The 24,705-nt window shown below is 45.2% G+C and overlaps 1 protein-coding gene and 1 long non-coding RNA gene across 4 annotated transcripts in view; both read left to right on the plus strand.

Moving 5' to 3' along the window:
• Nucleotides 1-24,705, plus strand: part of LOC135385474 (uncharacterized) — a 531,071-nt gene that overhangs the window by 390,009 nt on the left and 116,357 nt on the right. The gene's annotated exons all lie outside the window — the stretch shown is intronic.
• LOC135383584 (uncharacterized) lies at nt 22,085-22,591 on the plus strand. Its single transcript, XR_010419953.1, has 3 exons — nt 22,085-22,169; nt 22,296-22,361; nt 22,439-22,591. It is a non-coding gene; the product is annotated as an uncharacterized LOC135383584 (long non-coding RNA).

The raw sequence follows: 24,705 nt of genomic DNA on the forward strand, positions 1-24,705 counted from the left end.
TCGACTTGGCAATCTTCAAAGTTGGGTTGAATTTTCCACAATTAAAAATTCCTCAATGACCGCAAAAGATTCCAGAAGGTAATTGCCGAAAGTCTCACAATCCCCCGTCGAGTACGGCGACAGTTCGAATTTTTTATCACGTTAGGTGAAACAACGTGTGTAATGCACCCCCCCCCCCCCCAGTGGAGTATGACAAAAGCAGTACTCCACTTCCCGTGAGACACAGAACTTAAAAACATCCCCTGAATGGGTCAAACACTTGAATTAGTGACAAATCACCAGATTAGATTTTCTTTTCTCCGTTCTCCATTTCCTTGTTGACTCCTCTTTTCTTCCCCTTATTTTTCTTTGCTCCTTGTTCCTTTCCAATGGAACAGCAAGTTGACATTGCGTCAGACTCACTTTTCCCCTGTCTCTGAGTTTTTTGTTTTTTGTCTTTTCCATCGAATGAACATATATCCCCTCGTGCCGAAGCAGTGTCGATGTTGATATGTGGTTCCCGCTTTGCTACTGCTACTAATAAATGCGGTCGGTACTGTTTCTTTCTTTTTTTTTTTTTCTAGCGGAATATCCAGAAAGCGGGAAATCCGTAAAAATGAAACTCGAGAGCAGACATACCGTCAGTTGCCAACAAAGCCAGTGTTGATTTCGGAATACATAGAAATCTGTCCACCGCCATTGGGGTATACTTCAGTCAATTCCTGGAATTGCCCACTGATTATGTTAACTTGAAAAACAGTACCATTTCGCTATAAAAAAAAATGCCCGAGCCGTTTTTTGCTAACTTTAGCGCATTCTCAAGGGTCACAGAAAAGGGTCCTTCACTTCATCAGATTCATATCGGTCATGAGTGCAAGCGACAAGGTTATAGCGAATTCGCGTGCTCATTTCCTGGAACATTTCTTTGACGGATTCTGAGCACTTGCGTTCGCATGGTCAAAACGTTGCAATCTCGCGTGGCGTTTTCCTAGCAACAGAAATCTGACAGCTAGCGCTTTTTTTTTTTTTTTTGCCCAGTCCTGCCCTGGCCGGGCAGCGTGTTGCCCAACTGTACCCGGTGTCGTCACATCCGCACTGCGAGGGCCCGCATTGGCATAGATTGGCCCGCTCGCCGAAGTTAACATGAATTAGCAGACGACGGACCCGGAGCACTAAAGATCGCGATGCCCCTAGTGTGATCCAAGCGACTGAAACCGCTGGATTCCTGGCACTCGTGTTCGGGTGGCAACGGTCGCGTGATCCAGCGCGAACAATGCTAGCGCAGTGCTAGCAATTTCTGAACGCTAGGCCGTGTTGCCACGAAATGACCACGCGAATTCGCCAAATATGACATCTTCATCCCTAATCACGGCCCAAGTGTCATCATGCCGGTCAATTGTGATATACCGCAGAAGTGGTGCGTAGAAGATGTCCAACTTAGTTCTCGCATTAAAAAACGCATCTCTGCAAGCAGTGGCGGATCCAAGGGAGGGGGCGGTTAGGCGATCACCCCCCCCAAAAAAAAACGTCAGTTTATACATTGAATTTTTTCTGTCCCCTCCCCCACTACGCGCTCCGACAAAGAAACTGCCCCCCCCCCCCCAACCGAGGGTCTGGATCCGCCCCTGTCTGCAAGTGAACAGCTTTCAGTGGATCATCAGCAGAAGACTGGACTGATGAATATGCTGTGGACGAGTACAATGGGAAAGGGGAAAATTCCTCGAAATTGTCCTCCCCCCCCCCCCCCCCCAAAAAAAAAAAATGTAGGTGGCACATTGTCGCTGCCTCAACACCGGATAACTAAAGGTGGTTGTTGGGCATTTTCCTTCCCGGTTTCTGGAAATTTTTGTCCTGTTCTGAAAACTGAAGTCCAGATAAATGAAGGCAAATTACATGGATTGAAATGTGTCCCCATGTTTCTTGTCCGGATAGCGCGGAATCCGGACAAGTGAAGTCCGGATACATGGGGTTCGACTGTGTCACCTCTATATTACTCGTATGTTAGATTATGTATTCCTACTATATTATAGGTTGTGATATAAATATATTTATGCGTATTATTGGTGTTTCTGGTTCGTTTAGTGAAGGGGCGCGCGTCAAGAGAAACGGGCCAAAATTGGCACAAATCCCTTTTACGTTTTCCCTTCAAAACTGCACTACGCCTTACGCCTACTTATGCGTAATATTGTTTTAACGGTCAGCGCAAGCCTTAATGAGCTCCCGTAACTAATTTCGTAAATTAATAAAAATGGGTCGGTGGGTTCAATTAGAAACGTTTAGAGCCAAGCTTTAACGCCACTAAGCCGCAACAGCAGCGATCTCCCATAGTGCACTATAAAAGATTGGAAAACGGAAAATATCCCTGCGTCCTGCGAAGTATCGTTTTAGGCGCGACCGCTTTATGTCCCCCTCTCCGCTATGTTCAATCCCTCTCGATGCGCTCGATGCCATTCCGCGATGCGTGATATATCCCCGCACTGTAATGCAATGAAATCAACAGTAGACCTAATCTTCGTCGTCGTTCCTAGAAGTTCCCATCTACGATGTAGGACGAGACAACGAAGAAATAGAGAGGAGCGTGATAGCGGCCCTTATCTCGGCAGTGCACCAGTCAACCAGCAGAGGAACAGCCAACCAGCAGATTGAGAGAGAGAGAGAGAGAGAGAGAGTGAGACGGCGAGGGACAGACGAAAAATCGGCCGCATGTAAAACGGAACGCAACAACACACGCATTCATTGAGTTTTTACCCCATTCGTACTGCACCACAGAAGCTCGCTGCCCATTTTGGCGAACAGCCGACCTCAGGTCTCCACTCTACCGCTTTCTAATTTAAACAACCAACCTATTTTTATTAACAAAATAAATTAATTTTGAAAACTCATTACGACTACCACTGGCTGTTCAAACAATAGTGAGTTTTAGTGCCTCGTACGTTACCGCGGGATAGCGTCGGAGGTTCTGCGCACGTGCAAAACACAGAGAGAACTCCGCGCAGTGCGCACAACCACCACGCTATCGCTTATGTACGCAAAGGCGATAGCGTACCAAGGGATAGTGTGGTGGTTCTGGGCACTGCGCGAAGCTCTCGCTATGGTTTGCGCGAGCGCAGAACCACCAACGCTATCCCTTACGTACGCAAAGGCGATAGCGTACGGTACACTAAAATTATCTAATATGACGTCTGAGCAGGCCACATCGCAAATAGGAAAATGCAGTGCAGTTTTGAGGAGATACGTAATGTGAATTTATGAAAGTTTTGGCCTGCTTCTTGTGATGCACCCTTTATAGATACACGCATGAAATATCTGTGCAGTCATTTGGTTTGATTTTTCCACGTTTGACAGCAGTCGCGCTCACTGGGGCGACGGTGTTTTGAGTACACTAAAGCCCAAATCTTTTGCTCAAATTGGAAGTAATGGTACAAGTGAAACGTTGCCCTTGTAGCCGTTGTTTGATAACATTTATAGTCGAGTATTCTGTAGGAGTAAAAATTCCTTTTGCAACAAGAGCAATAGTAACGGTAACCAATTACTTTTTCGAACTAACGTGTACAACTCTCCGCGAGAGCAATACTAGCGCTTGTGCAATACATCGCATCCAACAACCAAGAATTCATAAAGGGGACGTTCAGTACGCCTTTAGAATGAGTATGAATTTCTCGTAAATCCCATAAAACATTCGCTGAAATTGTTCTTTCTGTTGAGAAACTCCGACAACGGAAATTCTTTCCAGTTAAAGTGTGCCGCTCTTCAAGGCTGCGCTACCACTTCTCTTGTGCCAAGATTCCGGCGCTCGTGTATGTATGATCTTGAAGATAGGGTACCGTTGGAAAGCTAGACTCGTGCGCTAGGGTGGGACGACCTCCGTTTTTCGATAGAACGCATGGCAACTGTACTATAAAGCTGAAAGAATGACGATAACTTCGATTACTGCTGTTGATTGTACCAAGATTAAGCGAAAACAAAAGAAGATAACACTTTGTGGCATTTTGTGACTTTTTGCATTGTGTTATCTCATGATATAACAAGGGTGGTACGTTGTGATATTTTTCGTATATGGAGGTGTTAATTCACTGTGGCTTCGCGGCAATGACAGAAAAGTCAACTTTTCCAACTCCTCATTTTCAACCGTTCCGCGAGCCGGTAACCGGCGAGCCCTGCACTAGAGACAGAGTTATGCGTACAACGATTCCTAAACGTTGTAGAATAAAATGTGTAACGTCTGAAATAAACTTACCCACAACCAGCGAAACGGAAACTAGTGCGCACGGCCCAGCGTCACGATTTATAATCACTCACGATTGCAACCCCTGATGATGACGATGGTATTAGAAGAAGAAAAATATGGAGATGTGAGCACGCCTTGCCGCCGGACAACGTACTCCAGATCTAGTAGAAAAAAACCACTTCGCTGGTTCTCTACGACGTCACGTACAAGAAGAGGCCAGATTTTATTACGATGCCAGATAGTCACATCGCAACTTACGACGCAGTCTACCACCGATACGACGCTCTTGAACGTCTTTGCATTATTGCCGGCCTTGTTACCGTCTTGTTTCAATATTGGGTTGAGGACACTAGTTTCTCCCATGCGCCAGCACGGTGCATTGAAGCGGCACACAGACTTGGTCTTGTCCCGTCGCCTTGTGCCCTTTCCGGTCATGGAGCTCCTCTTCTGTGGGTGGTAGCCGCTTGCGAGGCCCCATCTCATCTGACACAACGATCGAGTGCCTCAAATAGGGTTTTATAAACGGTTTACGACGCAATCATTGACGTTAGCGCCACTACAGCGTGCCACTTAGAAATAGGTTTTGCATTGATCTGGGTGCGAATGTGAGCGAGTGCGTACTACCGCTCCGTGTACGCGCGGCGCGGCTGTATCTCCTTGCGCCGGAGGCAATCGGGTGCGATTGTGAAGGAGTGCGTACTTGCGCTCCGTTTACACGCGGCTCGTGTATACCTTCTAGTTTTGATACGCCAGAACACGTACACATTTTCGGTGTTAGTAGTTAAAGAATGCTTCGCAATAAAACTCCTAAGAAGATGAGAGCTCTGCTATGCCGTTAAGAAAAGGGATGTGTGAGCGCTCTGGCACTCTGATGAATCACAGGCCATTCGCACAGCACCTTCACGACCTCAAAGGGTCAGCTGCTAAGACAGTCCAGGGATCTCTCGAGTTGCAAACGTGCTGTGTGAAACCGTGCATATTCGAGAAGAATATGCAACCCCAGAGTTTCGTGGAAGATGTCTCCTTCGTGTTTTTTCTTCCTCTAGTGCTCCTCCTCTCGCTTCTTAACTACCCGACGCCTTGGTCCCCTCGGTGCGTCCTTTCGTTGGATTTTTGCATTGCTCGCAGAAAAGAGCGTCGGGCAATCATGGGCATAGCATGCGGTAAGCGGAGACGTTGCGGGTGGCATAATTGGGCAGAGCGATGACAGTATCAAGTTTCTCACCTGCCGCTGTTCGCCCTGTCCCGCCGCCAGGTGTATCAGCTACGTACAGCTTCTGTACTTCGTTGGGAAACCGTTCTCTTGACGAACGGAAAACTTTTTGTGTCCAGGAAAAAGTCGTTTCCTAGTCCCTTTGAGGAGATCAAAACTAAACTATAGCATTAGATATAAATGAGGCAAAGACAACTAAGACAACCTACGTATAAACATGTGAATTAATGACATAAATTCAATTCAACTTTTTTATTGTTCAGGTGCTCATAAACAACCTAACATAAACATTGTTAAATACGACGTGTTTAATACTGTTCATCCGTGATTACACCCAGTAGCGCACTCGCGTACTGGCGCAACACAACTGCTCACATCAGGTCTCGTCGCCTGGAGAAAAAATAATAAAAGCGCACTACACAATTTGCTACACTTTCCTAGCGCTGAACAAAGCTGTCACTTTGGCTCGCATCTCACCGACAGAGAGTGCTAAATTGGGTTACATACAAATTCACACAAACTTTTCAACAAGATTTTCGCTGCGTGGTCCTGAACACTAATGCAAGTTCGATGCCTTCTATTGATGTGAGTTGCTCGTCGTAAGCCTAACCAATGTCCATGTTTTGCAAAATAGTATACTTTGCCAGTTATACGCAAAATTTCTACAAATGCATGCGTATGGACAGAGCAAGGCAACAGAAGCAGTGAAATAAAGTGGTAAATGGTCTTATGACTCCCTCGCCACCGAGCCTAATGTGCCGCCCCCGTACATAATACATGAGGAGCCCCAAATGCGTTTAGAAAGCAATAGGTCGTGTTTTCTGCCGATGGTCCTCCCTGGAGTTCTGTCGGCCGCATTAGTAATGGTACAGCATTCCTGGAGGACTTGTGTCAGCTTGTTTTCTATATCCTATGTATTGTGTTTCTGTTTCAGGCAACGCTAAATTTTACGTAGTTGACTTCGGAGTACATGACTTTTACGCTTTGAGCTCTTTCTTAATATTTCTGGATTTCTCTGTCTTTCTTTTTCGTGTGATTCTTAGCTTCCTGCAAACACGTAGACAAACGTGTAAGAAAGAAACGGCCGGTTGGTGCAGGGGCTGGACTGGGATGAAAAACCTTACCTGCGATGTAATGCGAATGCAATGTGGTGGGGGAAGGTGGGGGAAAACGACACATTTTTCGCTCGACAGCTCCTGTCTGAGGAGGCGCGTCGCTACATGAAGTTAATATTTTACCCATAGGTGGCTCTGCACGTCAGCCTTATTGCACGAGATAATTCTCTGTGGATTGGTGTATGCGTTGAAGAGAAAAAAAAATCGGTTGCTTTTGGCTGGAGAATGAAGACCAGCCGAAAGCGCGCGATTTTCTATTGTCCTTTTTTCTTGACATCTTTGCACTAGCGTTCCGCAGGCCTATTCTGTCAATGTAGGTCCATATTATATTTCTTTATTGAATTGATCTAGGGATATGCAAAACATGGGCTTTCTGGATTTTCCAGTTTTCAAGAGAAAAATTACTGTATCTGAGGATACGCACGGGGCAAGATGCGACAATGTGTAATTTAGAAACTGCTGATGAGCCAAATATTAGGTGGCTTACGCTTGTTGCTCGAGGGTCTGGCCAAAAAGGAGACAATTCCGAGTATTGAACTTCCTATAGTATATTTTTATCTCACGGTTAGTCGTTAGTATTTTTTAGTCCTTAGTGTTTTCTTTTTTCTCTATGTTTTGGAACCTCTAGACAGCACAGAACGCTCCTCTGGTCATTTTTTAAACAGTAAAACTAAAAGAGTGGTATTCATTTGTACATTTGTGTCTCGTCTTGCCCCACCTTACCCTATATTACGAGGCACTGCGTATATAATATGCAGGATCGCCACTTGAAGGAAACTCTTCATCGTTTCCTCGGAGGCGCCGAGGCGCTATCATTTTGTTTGAATATATATTGTGCCTCCTCGCTGTATATATACACAACAATATTCCTCTGTTTTTCTTGTTTGTACAAGAAACAGTGTTTTGAAAATGCTGTTCGGGGGGATAGAACAGTGTTAGTAATATGATCCTGCCATAGAAGGGCTCTCCTGTTGCTTCAGAAGGACCGGAGGGCGTCACTCATAGAGCCAATAAACCTGCCACGCATCACACCGATAACTCGAGAAAAGAGGAATTGCCAGTGCAACATAATCATGAGGGAAAGAACAGAGAAGAGGCGCCCTACTTCCCTCACAGGCAAGCTTCCAACCGAAACTGATATATGGAAGAAAATGATTTAGACATACGCGAAGGAGAACGCAATATGAAAATCATGTTACTCTTACTCCATGATAGGCAAGCCTGAGCGATGGGCAAGACACGTAAACAAACACAAACACGAAGGCTCAAAACCAGCAAGACGTTTAATTGATAACAACGAACTTCATCAACATGTAGACGGTGCGAGGGAAGACAGAAAGAGGGGAATAGGAAATTGAGGACAAAGTGAGTTGAAGGAAGGTCAGAGGAGGCGCTTGAAGGCCGGGTGGATACATACAGACGGCACACTAATACAATTGCCCACACTCTGTGTGGCCAACGCTTCTCTCAAAAGACGTTTTCGCTTGTCTGGTTCCCACGCCAGCACCTCCGTCTGGGACCATAGGGGTTGACAATTATTACAGATTCTTAGATGGTCCGACAAATTTGAATCTGGGCTGTTTTTATGCTGGCCCAACCTTTGGTTAACGCGTTGGGATGTTTGACCTATGCATACAAAGCCGCAAGCTAACGGGATTCTATATACAACATTTTTTGCACAAGGAACAAATTTGATGGTTCTGTGTTCAACATTACAGCCAGACTCTGGTTTCGAAAAAGGCGTTAAACGATCTAACCTGAAGTTGTTCCTAAAGAGGGGACGACCCCCATCCCACTCGACATAGCCTTCAAATTATGTGAAATCTTATGGTAGTACGGAACTACTGCGACGTTTTTTTCTCATTTTCTTCCATTAAACGTTTCGGGCGAGCTTGAAACTGAGAAAGTAGATTGTGCTGTATTAGCTTAAGGCCGTGCATCATAGCCGGCACTTCGTCGTCTACAGTCGAGGGATGGCGCAGCGAGCGAAATGGTTTGCGTAGTCACCGCTTCACAACATTTTGGCGCTTGCTTGGAAATGCAGTACCGCTGATGTAACATCTTCTTTTTGTGTTATTTTTGTTTTCTCTTGGCGCGCGACGGGTCAAGCGAAATCTTGTGCAAACATATGACCGCTCGTGCTCACCCATGCCAAGTCCAATACTGTAAACACGCATATCGCGCTCAGCCAGACGGAACAATTAGTGGCGCGGCTTTGAATGCGCACAGGCTGTCCAGCTGTCTCCTGAACTTCTTCGTTGATCTGTTGCTGTTCCGTGCTGTGCTGTTGTCGGGCGAAGGGTTAGTCACAGTCGTTTCGTGTGATTTCTGCAATGCTTGGGCATATAACAAACTAAATCTCTCGGAACACAAAAAACCTAAGTTGGAGAGGACGCGGTTGAAACAAGTTTGTGTCGACATGTTATAGCCTACCGACATTACTCGGAAATTGCGAAACGAAACCGCAACCTGTTTTCTTTATTTCCTGTCACCCTGGGCTTACAAATTTCAGACCACGTTGTGGTGGTGCAAAACGCTTCATTTACTTGCACAGTCAACGGAAATGAAATAAAACTGCGAAGAGGCTGCATAGCATTTCCCATATCATTGGACATCAGTGGAGGAGGAGGAGAAAGGCAAAAGAGAAGAAGAAAAGGGAAGAAAAGCAGGGTAGAGGAGAAAAATGTGTGAGCGTGGACCATACAGCTGCTTGGAATGTAAAGTGCGAATGGAGGTTTCCAGTTTGGTCGAGTATATAATTCGGGTCTGTTGTGCTCATCCTGGTCGTCACTAACCACGGCCCCAGACTTCGCCCATGTACAGATCAGCAAGCCGTGAACTGGGTCTTTGATGTCCCATTCGGCTGCAGATGACTTTCAGCTCGTGGATCTCGGAGTGTGAGCATTTCATAACAAATTGTCATTGTGAGTGTCACCTTGCCTATCCGCGCAGGAACTTCCAGAAATCCACTCTAGCTTTCTTTCTCGTCCTCGTCGAGGCTGCCGACATCACATGAGCTTGTCTCGATTAGCAAAAGGCACACGGTACACTGATTACAATTATTCTGGCTTATCGTACTTCCTTCTGTAATCGGGAGCCCTAATTCGCATGCTTCGAGGATAGCGAGGGTCAACAGGCTCTGGCAGGAGGTAATCGTTATAAATTCGCGCAAGGTACACCACCCTTTTCTGGTTCCGAAAGGCGTCGTCCAGTACCTACAACGAAGAGGCAGTACTGCCGGTTGGTTATACGTGGAGTTGGCCGTGGATCTGGTACCAGTAGACATGCGCGCACTTCCACAGACCGCACTTCCTCAGTTCCGGTACGTGACTCTGTCCTGTACGCTTGCTACCGTCCACCAGTTGGTCCTGATATTTCGCGAATGTTCCGGTCACCATACACGGCATGCTTAGTGCGGCACATAACTGATCATAGGCTCAATATGCCGTTCCACTGTAGAGAGGACTCCCAAGACTACAGCGGTGTTCACGTCCATATGATCTTGTACGATGCTTGGTGGAACCTCAGTGTCAGCCCCAGCCTTTAGTGTGCACATTTTGTACTGCAGTGTTAGTTCACTGCGCAGTCCTTTTCTGCGTTCAGAAACGACTTCCATGTCCGCAAGTGCACAACTGAATGGGTGATAGATTCCGAGCGCCTTGAAGCTACTGATCCGCACGTGAGCATCCAGGTGTTGTAATCTTTGCTTCATCGTGCGAGCAACTACACATGTATAACTTTCTGAGGTACCACTAAGGTATTACTGGCATCATATGCTCACGTTCATCAGTGTCCGCCCTGACGCCCTCATTGTGTAACGGTGTGAGGAAGACGGTACTGTGGGTTTGCCGTGCCGCCGGTTTTTGACGCTTCTGCCATCCCAGTGCTCGCTTATGAAGTCGTAACGCTGATATTCATTTCCCAATCTGAGGGAGCCAACATTTCTATCCACTTATTTACCGTACTTCGACCTGGGTTCCAAGTGCTCCGATTCCATTTCAGCTTCCATTCTGATTCAACTTCGATCCTGAATAACTTTTCTCAGCCGAAGCATATTTGCACACTTGCCCATCAAATTGTCCGCTGTACCTTATTGTACACTAAACAATATGGAAGTGTCTGAAATCTGCCCCAACCAGCTCCATCCGCCGCCCGAAATTCCAAATGGTCTAGGGTACTTGATCCGCGCTCCTAACCACGTCATGGGACGAGGGGATACCCAGTGCGGTTCAAATAACTATTGTAAAGTTGTCCCATGAAACAATAGACCCCCCTTCCCGTTGACACCCTACTGGATGAGTGCTAAAAGCGCTGCCAGGTTTCCGGCATCCAGTGTAAAAGAAAAGATTTCACTGTATAACCTATCCAGCGCCACTATTTTTTTTTTTTTACAAGCATGATCCTTTCACATTTCTGTGGCTGCGACTGGGAATTCCAAGACAAATAAGTTTCATCTACTGTTCCCCGAGAAAATGAGCATCGTTGAACAAACAATAAACAAAATTTGGGGCTGGGCTACGCTCCCCGTGCTCGTGCTCCCGCGTCATGGTCAACGTCGGCCTCGTCGTCTTCCGGCCACGTGCAGCGGTGTATCATTTCCAGCGGTCAAATTGTTGTTGCTTGTGACGACACACTCGATGATAGATGGCAGCACTGCGCTTCCCATTCTGAAGGGACGTACTCGACGGATGACCATACCTGACAAAAACTCGTGTGCCGAGTCAACGGCTTAACATAGATAAAATCTTTTTGTTGGTATTGGTTCTTGATATGTTTTTCTAGTGCGTGATCGAGCCAGATTTTCGATTTTGGGCGGCTCTATTTTGTAAGCGAGCGGAATCTCGAAATATAGTTTTTCCCAAACGTTTCGACGACGATATAAAAATTTCTGAGTCTAAAACGCAAAATCTGCTTCGATCATGCACTAGATCTAAGCATCCTCTTCCATTTAAAAGCAGTTGCACGGAGATCAACCAAATTTTCGCGACGCTACGAGAGTTGAAAAATGTATGGAGATTCCCATAGAGCGTCAGTGGTGATGCACCGCCTTTAATCCGTCATATCCTGCATCCGCCGTCATATCCTGCTCTTTGTAATTTGGCGGTTTGTAGCTTGAGAGCACTGAACACAAAATGCGAGCAAGACTTGGTCAAAGCACTGGTTATCAAGGAATTTGTCAAACTATTTTTCACCAACTTAGAATGGCAACTCCTTCTTGGCAGAAGGGGTTTTTTACTTGATGCATCATATTCCCAGCATAACCCACATTTGAAGTGTAAGGTCAAATCTAAAAACTTCAAGTTCCCGTCGGTAGGATGCTCTTCCGTAAATGTTAATTCGGGGCCGATTCACGAGCCACACGTTGCAGTTCTACCAAGCAGGAGCGGGAACGAGAGATAAATATCAGAGCATCGACGTATCTAGCCACCAAAACAGTGTCATGAAAACAGATATTTACAAAAGCATGTAAATGAGAGTCGAGACAACCTAAATAGATTTCAGATAAGAACGGTGCAACAGACGAACCTATAAAAAGAGTAGTACAGATCTTTGACATCCAACGACATCGCGAACATTTCAGAACCATGAAACGGCAAAAGCATTTTGACAAAATCTTGAGAGTTCCTCAGAGATAAGGAGTTGGGTACATCTAAAACTGACAATGATTTCTGGATGGAGGTTGATACCAACTTCTGCGAAGTGTTATTTTCATTAAGTACAATTCTAAGGGGTAGATTGTGTTTATGATCCTTCAATAAAAATTTTGAAGAGAAAGTGCAAGAAGCAGTTGCTTTGATACTCTTTACCAAGGCTGACATTTCGTTTTCCTTCAAAATATTCAAAACATCCCTTTTCAAAGTTCGAAGGTTTCCAATGAAAGGCATCAACAGCTTGTCAATCGCCTCCGACCGCTTTTTTAAGAACTCTTCTCTCGGCAGAACTCCAAAACGGCCAGATTTGTCAGTTTGAAGCAAGAGCAGATTTTTAGCCTGCAACTCCACCTGTGCCGCAACAACAGAACGGGGTTTGACACTGTAGCGGGGACCCGTGCAATGGGCAATCGAATTTTCAATGAAATCATGTTTCTGGGAACCACATTGCAGCTTAGAAGCTATGAGGTCCACGTCGGAGATGAAGTCGAACTTTGAAGGTTTCACATTAAGGCAGAACTTTGGCGTTTTGGAGAGAAGGTCTGTGAGATGCGACGACAGATGCACACTTGCAGGATTGACGGGGAGAATTGATGAATGGACCGGCTCTTCACGGCGTTTTGCAGCAGGTTTGGGAACCGAGCGACGGAGGACTGACCAAAGAGAAGCCAATTCTTTTTCTTGACAACTTTGCCAATGGGAAAATTCTTGGGTATGCTGAAAGTGCGGACCGAAAAGTAGGCCACACAGCATATTCGCTGCGCAGCTCAGATCATTTATCTGGGTTCGGAGAGCTTGCCTATGAACTTGCAGAATCATTTTCTTTGTATTGAAAGTTTCCAAGAAGAAGGACCCCGGAGGCGGTGGCTTTTCCTTGGATAGGAGACGCAAACTCAGGAAACACACGTGTGCCCTGAGTTGGGCCAAATTGTGACCAACTTTGCACAACGTCCACTGTGCATAAAGATGTAGAATCGGAAGGGACGAAGACCACACTGAGGTAAAATCCAAAGTTGTGAAGCCTGCTTGAGGGAAGGTCATTGACAGAATGGCGTAAATGCACGCTAGCTGGTGGAGCCGTGAAGAGCCGGTCCATTCATCAATTCTCCCCGTCAATCCTGCAAGTGTGCATCTGTCGTCGCACCCCACAGGCCTTATCTCCAAAACGCCAAAGTTCTGCCTTAACCTTCAAAGTTCGACATCATCTCTGACGTGGACCTCATAGCTTCTAAGCTGCAATGTGGTTCCCAGAAACATGCTTTCATTTAAAATTTGATTGCCAAGCTTTCCCATTGCACGGGTCCCCGCTACAGTGTCAAACCCCGTTCTGTTGTTGCGGCACAGGAGGAGTTGCAGGCTAAAAATCTGGTCTTGTTTCAAACTGACAAATCTGGCAGTTTTGGAGGGGTGGCAATCATAAGGCCGAAACTCACAAGACCGAATTATCAAAAGACCGAAACTCATAAGGCTGAAAACCAGAAGGCCGAAAAATGAAAACACCGAAAAATCACAAGGCCGGAAAGTCACAAAACCGAATTATCGAAACGCCGACAAATGAGGAACCCAGGATAAAAAAAATAGCTCTACAGTGAAATAGAATAAACTTGTTGGGAAATAATACAGCAAATAAACCGTTTCACAGAACATCGCATTAATAAAGTACTTTCTATAACTTAGGGGAAAACAAAAAGGAAAAGTAGAGATATCAACCACTGTGTTATTGTGTGTTTATTGTACACGGTGGCAATCAGGTTCGGGTTATCAAATGTAGAGAAACACCATCTCCTCTACAATTCATCCATTGAGTGATACAAGTCATTCACTGGCATTCACCTACCACACACTTTCTTTTTGCAGTAAACATGTTATAGATTATTGCTAGATTAGGTTGGCAATACGAGGTTATAGTTTATTGCTTTTTTTTAATGAAAAGAGCAACTCCCTTTCAGTGGTCATTCACAGGGATGCTTACACTAGGTCTTCGTTTCTTTGGCCGTTTTATTTCGGTGTTCCGTTCGGTGTTCTGATTTTCGGCCTTTTGACTTTCGACCTTCTCATTGCTCGGCCTTATTATTTTTCGGCCTTTTGGCTTTCGGCCTTCTGACACTTCGGCGTTCTGATTTTTCGGGCTTTTGACTTTCGGCCTTATGATAGTTCGGCGTTATGATTTTCGGCCTTTTGATAGGCTTCCGTTTTGGAGTTCTGCCGAGAGAAGAGTTCTTAAAAAAAGCGGTCGGAGGCGATTGACAAGCTGTTGGTGCCTTTCATTGGGAACCTTCGAACTTTGAAACGGGATGTTTTGAATATTTTGAATGAAAACGAAATGTCAGCCTTGGTAAAGAGTATATCAAAGGAACTGCTTCTTGCACTTTCTCTTCAAAATTTGTGTTGAAGGATCATAAACCGAATCTATACTCCTTAGAATTGTACTGAATGAAAATAGCACTTGGCAGAAGTTGGTATCAAACTTCATCCAGAAATCATTGTCAGTTTTAGATGTACCCAACTCCTTATCTCTGAGGAACTCTCAAGATTTTGTCAAAATGCTTTTGCCGTTTCATGGTTTTGAAATGTCCACGATGTCGTTGGATGTCAAAGATCTGTACTATTCTCTTAGGAAACCTTTGCTGTTGAAGCGGGTTTCGGATCTTTTGAACGCATATTTGGTACGTTTAGAGTCTTACGCTGGCATTGCAATAACAGGTTTTTTGGATTGCTGAATTTGTATTTGCATTCTAATGTAACTTTCATAGATGGCGTTTTATGCACCCAAAAGGATGGTGTTTTCATAGGTTCGTCTGCTGCACCGTTCTTATCTGAAATCTATTTAGGTTGCCTCGACTATCATTTACATGCTTTTGTAAATATCTGTTTGCATGACACTGTTTTGGTGGCTAGATATGTCGATGATCTGATATTTATGTCTCGTTCCCGCTCCTGCTTGGTAGAACTGCAACGTGTGGCTCGTGAATCGGCCCCCGAATTAACATTTACGGAAGAGCATCCTACCGACGGGAGGTTGAAGTTTTTAGATTTGATCTTACACTTCCAAGGTGGGTTATGCTGGGAATGTGGTGCAAAAAATAAAAAAAAACCTTCTGCCAAGAAGGAGTTGCCATTCTAAGTTGGTGAAAAATAGTTTGATAAATTCCTTGATAACCAGTGCCTTGACCAAGTCTTGCTCGCATTTTGTGTTCAGTGCTCTCAAGCTACAGACCGCTAAATTACAAAGAGCAGGTTATGAGTTTAAGCTAATACAGCACAATCTTCTTGCTCAGTTTCAAGCTCGCCCGAAACGTTAACCCTGTAAAGCCCACATCACAAAATAATCATAGGAAAAATCTGAGATTTCAGCATTCAGTCCAGTATGCCTCCTAGACAAGAGAAGTGCAAAAAAACTGAACTTTATTCACACAGCATAGAAATTATGAGATGTAGCATATGTGATACAACGGGCACTAAGCTCTGTGAAATTCATAAAAGCAATTTCGTTCTTTCGTAAAGCACAGGCTCACATTACATTTACAACATGTCACAAAGCTGAACTTGTTGGCACTCGGGGGGCAGTTCTTACACCGTTGCCTGCTGTTGGAGAAAACTGGAAGATGTCCGACATCATCCTTTCGAATATCATTCACAAGGGCCTTGCTTGTACCTGTGAACTTCCGTTTCTTGGTTTTGGGGCTTGACAGAGATGATGGGCGTCCCCTTATGCTTTTCCCACCCTTCATTAGGCTGTTCGACACATGGGCAATGAATACACGGAGCTTCATTGGTCTCATCTGCAGCTGCGCACAGTGCCTCCTATACAAGTTCCACGCATTTACAACAGCAATCATAATCGTGTGGTAAAATATGTAGACGTACCAACGTCGTGATTTTATGCAGTACTTGTACAGGGAGACCAGGTAATTATGTAGGTCTATTCCCCCCATAAAACTGTTGTAAGCCCCAACAACATGTGGGCGTGGGACCTCAACATGCTCCTTCTTCTTTCGGTCCCACCTTCTTACTGTTTCGAGAGGGTCAACAGAGAGGTAGTTCGAAATAAGTGTGACAGCACGGTTGTCAAACCACCTCACAACCGAAAGCGAACGAGTGTTGTCAACACGGTAGTCAAATGAGCCCCTCCCTTCCTTCCTTAGCTCATTCTCAGACTTCAGTCTGCATCCAGCCAGTCTGTTTTGGCGCAATGTACCAACATATTCGATGCCTCTTTTCTTCATTTCTGCAACCAGGCCTACATTACTGAAAAAGTTATCGGCAGCAACTTTGAACCCTCGGTTCTGTGGAACTCCTGAGCACATTTCCAGGACTGTGTCTCCACCAAGACCAAAGTCGTACTTTTTGTTGCTGTGACCCTGGTACACTTCAAATTGGTAGAGGATTCCAGTGACTCCTGCACGGCCCCAGAGTTTGAAACCCCAGGGGTTGGCTTATTGGGAATGTATTGTTTCAAGTTGCTGCGGCCTGTGAAAGGCACCATGATCTCGTCCACAGCATTGAATTCTTCCTGTTCAATGGAAGCACAGTTTTGTTGGAGGCTTGAGATCCACGGACGGAGCTTCCAAAGTTTGTCGTCCTTTTTGTCATCATCCGTGACATCGATGTTGTTCACTATGTGAATGCACTGCATCAGTTTTTGAAACCTGTTCCTTGACATAACATCACAAACAGGAGCGTACCGTGTACCACCTTCCCAGTAGCATCGCGTAGTAGGCATCTGAACTAACCCCATCTGCAAATAAATTCCCAGGTATTGTTCCAGTTCCTCCTTTGTTGTGGCCACACAGTCACCATTTTCCTGTGTACTGTAAATGTTTGTCTGCTCACTAAGACGATCCAGCATATCTGTGGTCACAAACCTCCTGAAGAACCCAATGGGTGTGTCCATGTCATCAGGCTCAGAAAACTCATCTGAGAAAGTCCCTGGGTTGCCCCTGAGCAGTTCTTTTTTCCATGTTCCATTGTCCACCGAAGAGGCACATGATGCACCACCTCTGGCGATGCTGTCTTGCTCATCAGCTTCTTCACCGCCTTCATTATCCGACGATTCCTCTGCGGCATCAAAAGTAGCTTGAGGAGACTTTGGATCCGGTGTAAACTCTTCGTCGTCATCTGCGGACAGTTCGCTGACATCGCTGATGTCATCACCAGCCGCGATGTGCTCTAAAATATCACGAGCCGTGCGACCTGCGCAACGTAATGATGAATGACTGATAGATTCAAAACAAACTTCCGCATGCACATTCGTGAGCGAAGGCAATGATATCCAGAACTTAGTTCCCATTGTATCACAGGTGATACGCTGGTCTTCGTGCGCTCAAAAATGCAACTTGTAAACATGCAAAGTTTTGAAACTCTGTGCACGGCACTTCAAAAGTATCCCAGAAATAAGTTTCAAGTACCTGGAACGTTCACTCACCTGCAGTTTTTGCAGCACGGCCATAAAAAGATCGGCTGGGTATGCCGCTATCGTAGTTGCTGCTGGCAGCCATGTTTAAAGTGCGACTATGGGCCTACTAGCGGCCGCTACTGAAAGCGCGATTTGAGAAATACATTCCGAAACGTATCATGAGTGGTACAGTGGGTATTTCTTTCTGAACTTGGCGTTTGTAACAGAATAGGGCAGTGGCAAACTGGCCGTATCATACGTGATACAATGGGCCATATAGGGGAAGAAAATGTCAAAAACAAAAAAATTGCAGTAGTTCCGTACTACCACAAGATTTCACATAATTTGAAGGCTATGTCCAATGCGATGGGGGTCCGTCTGCTCTTTAGGAACAACTTCAGGTTATATCGTTTAACGCCTTTGTCGAAACCAGAGTCTGCCTGTAATGTTGAACACAGAACCATCAAGTTTGTTCCTTGTGCAAAAAATGTTGTATATAGAATCCCGTTAGCTTGTGGCTTTGTATACATAGGTCAAACATCTCAATGCATTAACCAAAGGTTGGGCCAGTATGAGAACAGCCCAGATTGAAAATCGAATTTTGTAGTCGGTACTTAAAAACGATGCCGGGCGATAGGCATTGGAATGTCGCTCTTTGGAAGTGTCTTTGCACCAGCAAGGTCAGAAGGCCCTCAGTCAACTTTCGACCCCGGGCTCCGCCGTTGACGAACGAAGTCCGAAGCAAAGCTGTCGTGAATGAGGGTGGTGGGAAGACGCGAGGCCATAGAGGAAGGTGCAGGGCAGCCACTCAGCAGCAAGAGTAACAACTCCGATTTATTTACATTTCGTTCCAAGACCAAAAGTTCTAAAACATCATTCCATTCGGTGCAGGCCCTTTTTAACCCCCGTGTTCGGGCACAACCCCAAAGTTCACAACAAATCATGTATACTCTTTCGCCCTTTCTCAGACTTTTTCAGGCGGCATCTCAGAAGTAAAAGCAATCCAGGCACAAACATGAAGTGCTTTCCGTAATTTCTCCGCAGGCCTAGTCGTCTTTAGTAGAGTCGCTTATTTAGTGACTCTAGTGTATACCGCCTTTGCTCAACCCGCTGCCTTTGTTTCCCCAATAGCTGCAACCCTCTACCGGCAGGGACTTATGCAAACAATACGTACAGCTTCAGGCGCCGCGCGTCTTTCCGTCGCGACATAATGGTTTCCCAAGGCTTCAAGAAATTCATCGAAGGTCACCGATGCATACCCCGAAAGGCGGCAAGTATTGCGAAGCCGGCTGACTTTCTCCCGTACACAGTAGTTTATCAAAGTGGCAACAGCAAAACCCGACGCAAAAGCCTGAAGCCACAAACAAACAAACACACATTGACATCTTCCCGCTCGTTGGTGGTAGCCAACGTCGTGCTGAAGACTGGGAGGTGGTGGGTTCGAATCCTACCACCGGCTGTGCTCTCTGAGGTTTTCCCTGGGTTTTCCGAAGAAATTCCGGACGAATGTCGGCACAGTTCCCCATGAAGTCTGCCCAGGACGCATACTAACCCCCCTGCCCCCACTCCATCTGTCCACATCTGTACGCCGCTCATAACCACAGTTGCTTGCGGCTCTAACATGGAATATAAAAAACACAGGATGACATAGTTATTTTACATTTCCGAGCTGACAAATATGTGAATCGAACACTCTCCCTCATTAATTCATGGGTAAGTTACTACTCGTAAAAAAGTAACTAAGTTACAGTTTATCCAGTTTCTACGATATGTCCAGTATCTACAACCACACACAGCAAACCGAGGCATGACGCCGAAATAAATCACGTAAAAATAAAATGTTCAAAAATAAATGTCTTAAAGATCAAACTTTCAAAATAAACTCTTCAATATCAATCGTGAGAAAATCCACGCTGTCGAAATAAACACCGAAAAATAACTTTGAAGAATAAACGCTTCGAAATAAATCTTTTAAAATCCACCGTCCCTGATTGGTGGACAGCCGACGGCTCTATGTCCACCACGAAAAATAGTGCGCTCCTCGCGCTTGGGGCTAGCCAGGGCTAGAACTGTGAACGAGGATTTCGCTACACCGGAAGTAGTTTCCCTGTCTGTATCGAGGAGGATATATCTATACTCCTAGTATGTATATCCTCCTTGGTCTGTATGTGACCCGTGGGCAGTGTTGCCAACCTAGTGAGGGATGTTTCCTGATTTGGCTGCTGACGAATTTTTTTGGTCGTATATCCTGGCCAGCTGTAGTACTCTCTCTGACTCTGACTTTAGTTCTCTTTTTTGTGTGTGTGTGCGCGCGGTTTCGCCACAAACTCGTGAAATGCATTATAAAGGCACTGAATCCTACTTACGCCCACCGTATCAAGCGAGCATGTGGGCAGCTGGGTTCCCTTTCACTACAAAACTGTGGAGGCAGCCGTAAAGGTTCGGGTTCGAGGCGCTGTCACCTAGGCTCAACTCACACTGCCGCCACTTTAAATTCGGCCACGTGTAACAGATAGCTGGCATAAACATCCAGTGCGAATGACCGTCGCAACGCAATCCGTCCTCAACACCGCTATAGCCATCTTCTCCCCCCCCCACCCCACCGGAAGCCTGTTAGCCTCGTTCACAGCTAAGCTTGCTCAAGGGTCAAGTGTGTGTGTACTGTATTCATACGCGCATCGTCCTCATCACTTTTAAACTGTATATTCCGAAATCCAAAGTTGTTATTTGAAGAAATGTAATTGATAACAGTACAAGCATGAGAACGAAACATCATAATAGCGTGTTCCGCCGAAAAAAACATCGTGTCGCCCATGAACTATCATGCGGGACGTTACATTCCTAAGCCTAACCATGATTTATTTTAACAGCGTTTATTTTGAAGGCGTGTATTTTTAAGCGGTTTATTTCAGAAAATGGATTTTGAAAGGTGGAATTTCAAGCGTGGATTTTTTAACGTTTTAAAAGATTTATTTCGGTGTACAGCCCAAACAGAAATGCAATCCCGAAAAGTCACAGCACCTACAGAAACGACATATTAAAAGCATGGCGACGCTTTCCACGCTTTCCACGACGAGACTACGAAACAAATAGACGTATGTCGTAAGTGACTGACAAAAACGCTGGAAGGACATGTAAAATAGCATGAGCTCACCTGTCTTTCAGTCAGAGTGACAACTCTAATTACCAGTCACACACATACATTGGATGATGATCAGGTGGGCTATTCACCGCCGTTGAGGCGGTACACTGCCCTATTGCACATTGAGAACGGATGAGGGGATGGTGATTGGGGAGCACTTTCAGAGATCCATCATCAGACGGGTGGAGCGCAAGTACTCCGCAAGAAGACGAAGGCCTTGCATCTGGTGGGCAGCGTTCGACCAAGGATCCGAGGATCCTTCGCGAGGTTGAACGGCCGTTTGTCAATACGTTGCATAGAAACTTCCATCAGTGCACGCTCGTGGTGATACTGCCCACAAGCCAGGATGACGTAGGCAGAGGTCGCCGTGCACTCCACAAGTGGGGCAGAGGGAAGACGTGGTGGAGCCGAGACGGTGTTTAAAGGCAGGTGTAAATGCAACGTTGAGCTTCATGCGGTGGAAGAGTGCACTAAAAGGGCGCGGTAGTCGCGGAGGAATTTCGAGAGAGAGAGAGAGAGAGTGTGGGGTCTACATCCGAGAGAAGGGAGTGCACTGCAAAAAATTGCCGTAAATTTTACGGTCAAAATCCATTTTTGCCGTAAAAAGAACAGGTATGCTACCGTAATTGGAAATACGGTCCAAGTAGTGTAATTAATACGGCACCACTGAAATATGCCGTAATTATGACGTTATCACCGTAAATAAGACGGTAGTGTGTCCGTAATCCTGATTACGGTCAAACGGCTGTATATTTTACGGTAGTCCTCCATACTGTCACATTGCTTTCCAGTATGTGACATTGTGCTACGCTTGCTGGAAACAGTGAATTTTAATAAATGGTTCATTGCAGTACATGTATACATGCATATGGTGGCACAGTGTTGCTATGCATTGTATTTCATTAGATACCAATTTCATACATCTGTAACTTTCATATCTGCTGCTGTACGTTCACACCTAGGGATGTCTTACAAACAGTGGATATCATTGTTTAGCATACCGTGTGCTCTAAAGACAAGAACACACGAAAAACAGACACGAACAGACGGGAGCTTTTACTGTTCAGGATATTTAATATGACAAAGTACACTTGTGCAGCGTGTACTAGCGACAGAGACGCAACGACACTGGGGCCCAGCCTACACTGCCAGCTTCTTCACTACAAAGCCTACTTACGCTGGGAACAGCATGGCGGATTTCTAATATACACAGAGATTACATAAACGGACAGAAAAATTCGTGCCAAAAAGAAACAGAACAGGGCTGCAGCGCGCAATGTTGCCGACAGCAGTGCAGCCGCGTCGGCGGCATTTGCAGAGTCAACGATGGCGAAGGGCGCACACATCGTCATCGTCAACGTCATTTTCAAATTGACAGACGGCGTTTGCAAATGGCGACGGGGAAGTCGATGCAAGTTCCATGTGTCCAAATGCAGCAGGTTTCAGGTATGTATAAAGTGTTATTGTGTCTCAACACTCACCTCACATCGCGCTGTGATCATATTTCGCATTGCCGAAAGGTGTATCCGAAGCGCACGTTTAATTATTGCACGATTACGTCTTCCTTACTAGGCACAACGGGGGCCCCTCACGGAGCAGATTAGAAGTTCAAATCCCGCTGGCGGAGCAAAAATAAACGTACTGTACTCCCAGAAGACGCGTACTTTCGCCTTATTGCACGCGAAAAGGAAAATGATCCTGTGTACTATTTGCAGGCACCGTTACTTGAAACTACTGGCGGCTATAAGAAACTGAGCAAGCTCCGTGCGCATATGCCCACTGATGTAACCTGGAGGTAAGTTATATTGCTGATGTGTTAGATTTACTTCTTTGTCCCACATCAGTGCTTCAGGATACTGAATGCTAAACCGTTCTGCTGTAAATTTTGTATCCTAGGTGAAAAGATCTAAGAACATGCGGATAGGACATATGATGTGCTTCATATGCGTATGTACTTGTCGATGTGGTGTTACTTGTACGATGTCGTGATTGTTGAACATGTTTTACGTGTTCTTGACGCCTGCCTAATTTGTTCGGTTCCAATCTGTTCCAGCAGAGATGGTCACTTCTGGGCACACCACCCTTCCTGGCCAAGTCGCGTGGAAAGGCATCCAAGACACGCTTGGCCTTGGATCACTTGCTGAAAGAAGACCCAGGAGGGGGCATCTCTTTTGCAAGGTTTCTCGTGACACAGAGTGAGTATTTCAATTCTTATCATCAATCGGTCTTGCCATCACCTTATCGTTTCAATCCGTCACTCTGCAGCAGCACATTTCAACTAGAAACTAATATTATTCCGGCTTTTATTTAGCCGTTTGTACCGCCGTTCTTTAGTGACTAACACATGCTTGTAGTGTTCATAACTTAAGTGTCACACCTATGTCTCGAAAGGTAGAACATAAGGAGCTGGTGCTTATAACTTCACATGAAATTAGGTATTTTGTTGGGTTGGCATGCTGCTTGTCCACCCTTGAACATTAGCATTCCTTTGCGATTGAAATCGCGCTTTTTTACCCATTTAGAATTTGCTGCAATAAGTGCATAGCATGGGGGATGATGTTCGGTGTCCCTCTCCTTATTTTTTGTCGGAAACAAAGTTGTTGAGTAAAGCTACTGGTTGCTGGCTAGTACATGTTGCTGCCTATCTTAATATATTGAGAGCTGGGTGATTTCACGCCGGATCAGGCAGGGTGGTCCGGTCGACCTCTTCAATTTTTTCTTTCAAACATATTTTAAAGCCTTGTCTCTAGGAGGCAAATTGGCGCTGAAAGAAGTTGAAAATAATTGGTGGTTAAATCATTCAGATGTGGGCATTTCGACCATTGCGCTTCCTACGCAGTTTGATGCTGCGTATCATCATAACTTTTTAACATATTCAGCTGAATTTGCTTTCCACGTATTGTCTGGGGTGGGTAGCACATCATACGAAGTTCTGAAGATCCTAACGTTTGCCTTTGAGGAGATAAAAAATCGCAAAGTTGTTTCATTTGTAAAATATGGTACGTTTTGGCAGTTAGTGCCAGTAGTTAACTACATGTAGTTAAGCTACTACTTAAACTACCTGAATGTAGTTAAAAAGTAGTTATCAACTACTTGCAGAAATGTAGTCGCAACTACTAGTTAAACTACTATTTCGAGTAGTTAACTACAGTAGTTAGGTTACTGCATGTGCCAACTACTTCCTATTTTGCCGCAAGCTTTACGACACGACTGTGCTTCTGACTTTCACCTTGAGCTACATGCTTGATGAGAACGGAGGTGTAGAGCAATTTGCCGTGCATGTGTACTAAATCTTCACTTTTAATGCTTGTCTAGTGAAGCCTCATTTGCATGAATTTGCATTTCAGCTGAAATGCAGCTGAATTCAAGCTGAATATGTCAAATAGTTATGAAGATACGTGGCATCAAACTGCGTAGGAAGTGCAATGGTCGAAATGCCCACATCTGAATGATAATTCATTGAAAAATAACCACCAATTCTTTTCAACTACTTTCAGCGCCAATATGCCTCCTAGGGGCAAGGCTTTAATATATGTTTGAAAGAAAAAAATTTGAGAGGTCGACCGGACCACCCTGCCTGCTCCTGCGTGAAATCACCCAGCTTCTGTTTCTCCCTAGCAGTAAGAAAGTGTGGTACCCTCTGTAAGGCTGGTGCACCGCGATGCTGTGCTCTGCTCTCCATAGTATTTATTCATCCAACATGCAAGAAGTATTACGGAGTTGTTTCTTTGTTATGACTATAGTCTAAAAACTGAGTAGTAAAGGAAGTCCACTTTGAATACAAAATGTTATACTGGTGCGACATAAAATGATTAGTGGGTAAAATAGATGCAAGGCAAATGGGGAGGTGGTTCCAATCATGATTTGTGCACGGAACAAAGAAATCAGTGTTAGATTCAACATGGAAATTGTGTGCTTTCTCTCCCTTTTTTTTTCGGTGATGAGTAGTACAGGTGCGGGACGTGCACGTGTCAGTATGAAG

Source organism: Ornithodoros turicata, chromosome 2 (genome assembly GCF_037126465.1).
Source record: "Ornithodoros turicata isolate Travis chromosome 2, ASM3712646v1, whole genome shotgun sequence".
Classification (NCBI taxonomy): Eukaryota; Metazoa; Arthropoda; class Arachnida; order Ixodida; family Argasidae; genus Ornithodoros; species Ornithodoros turicata.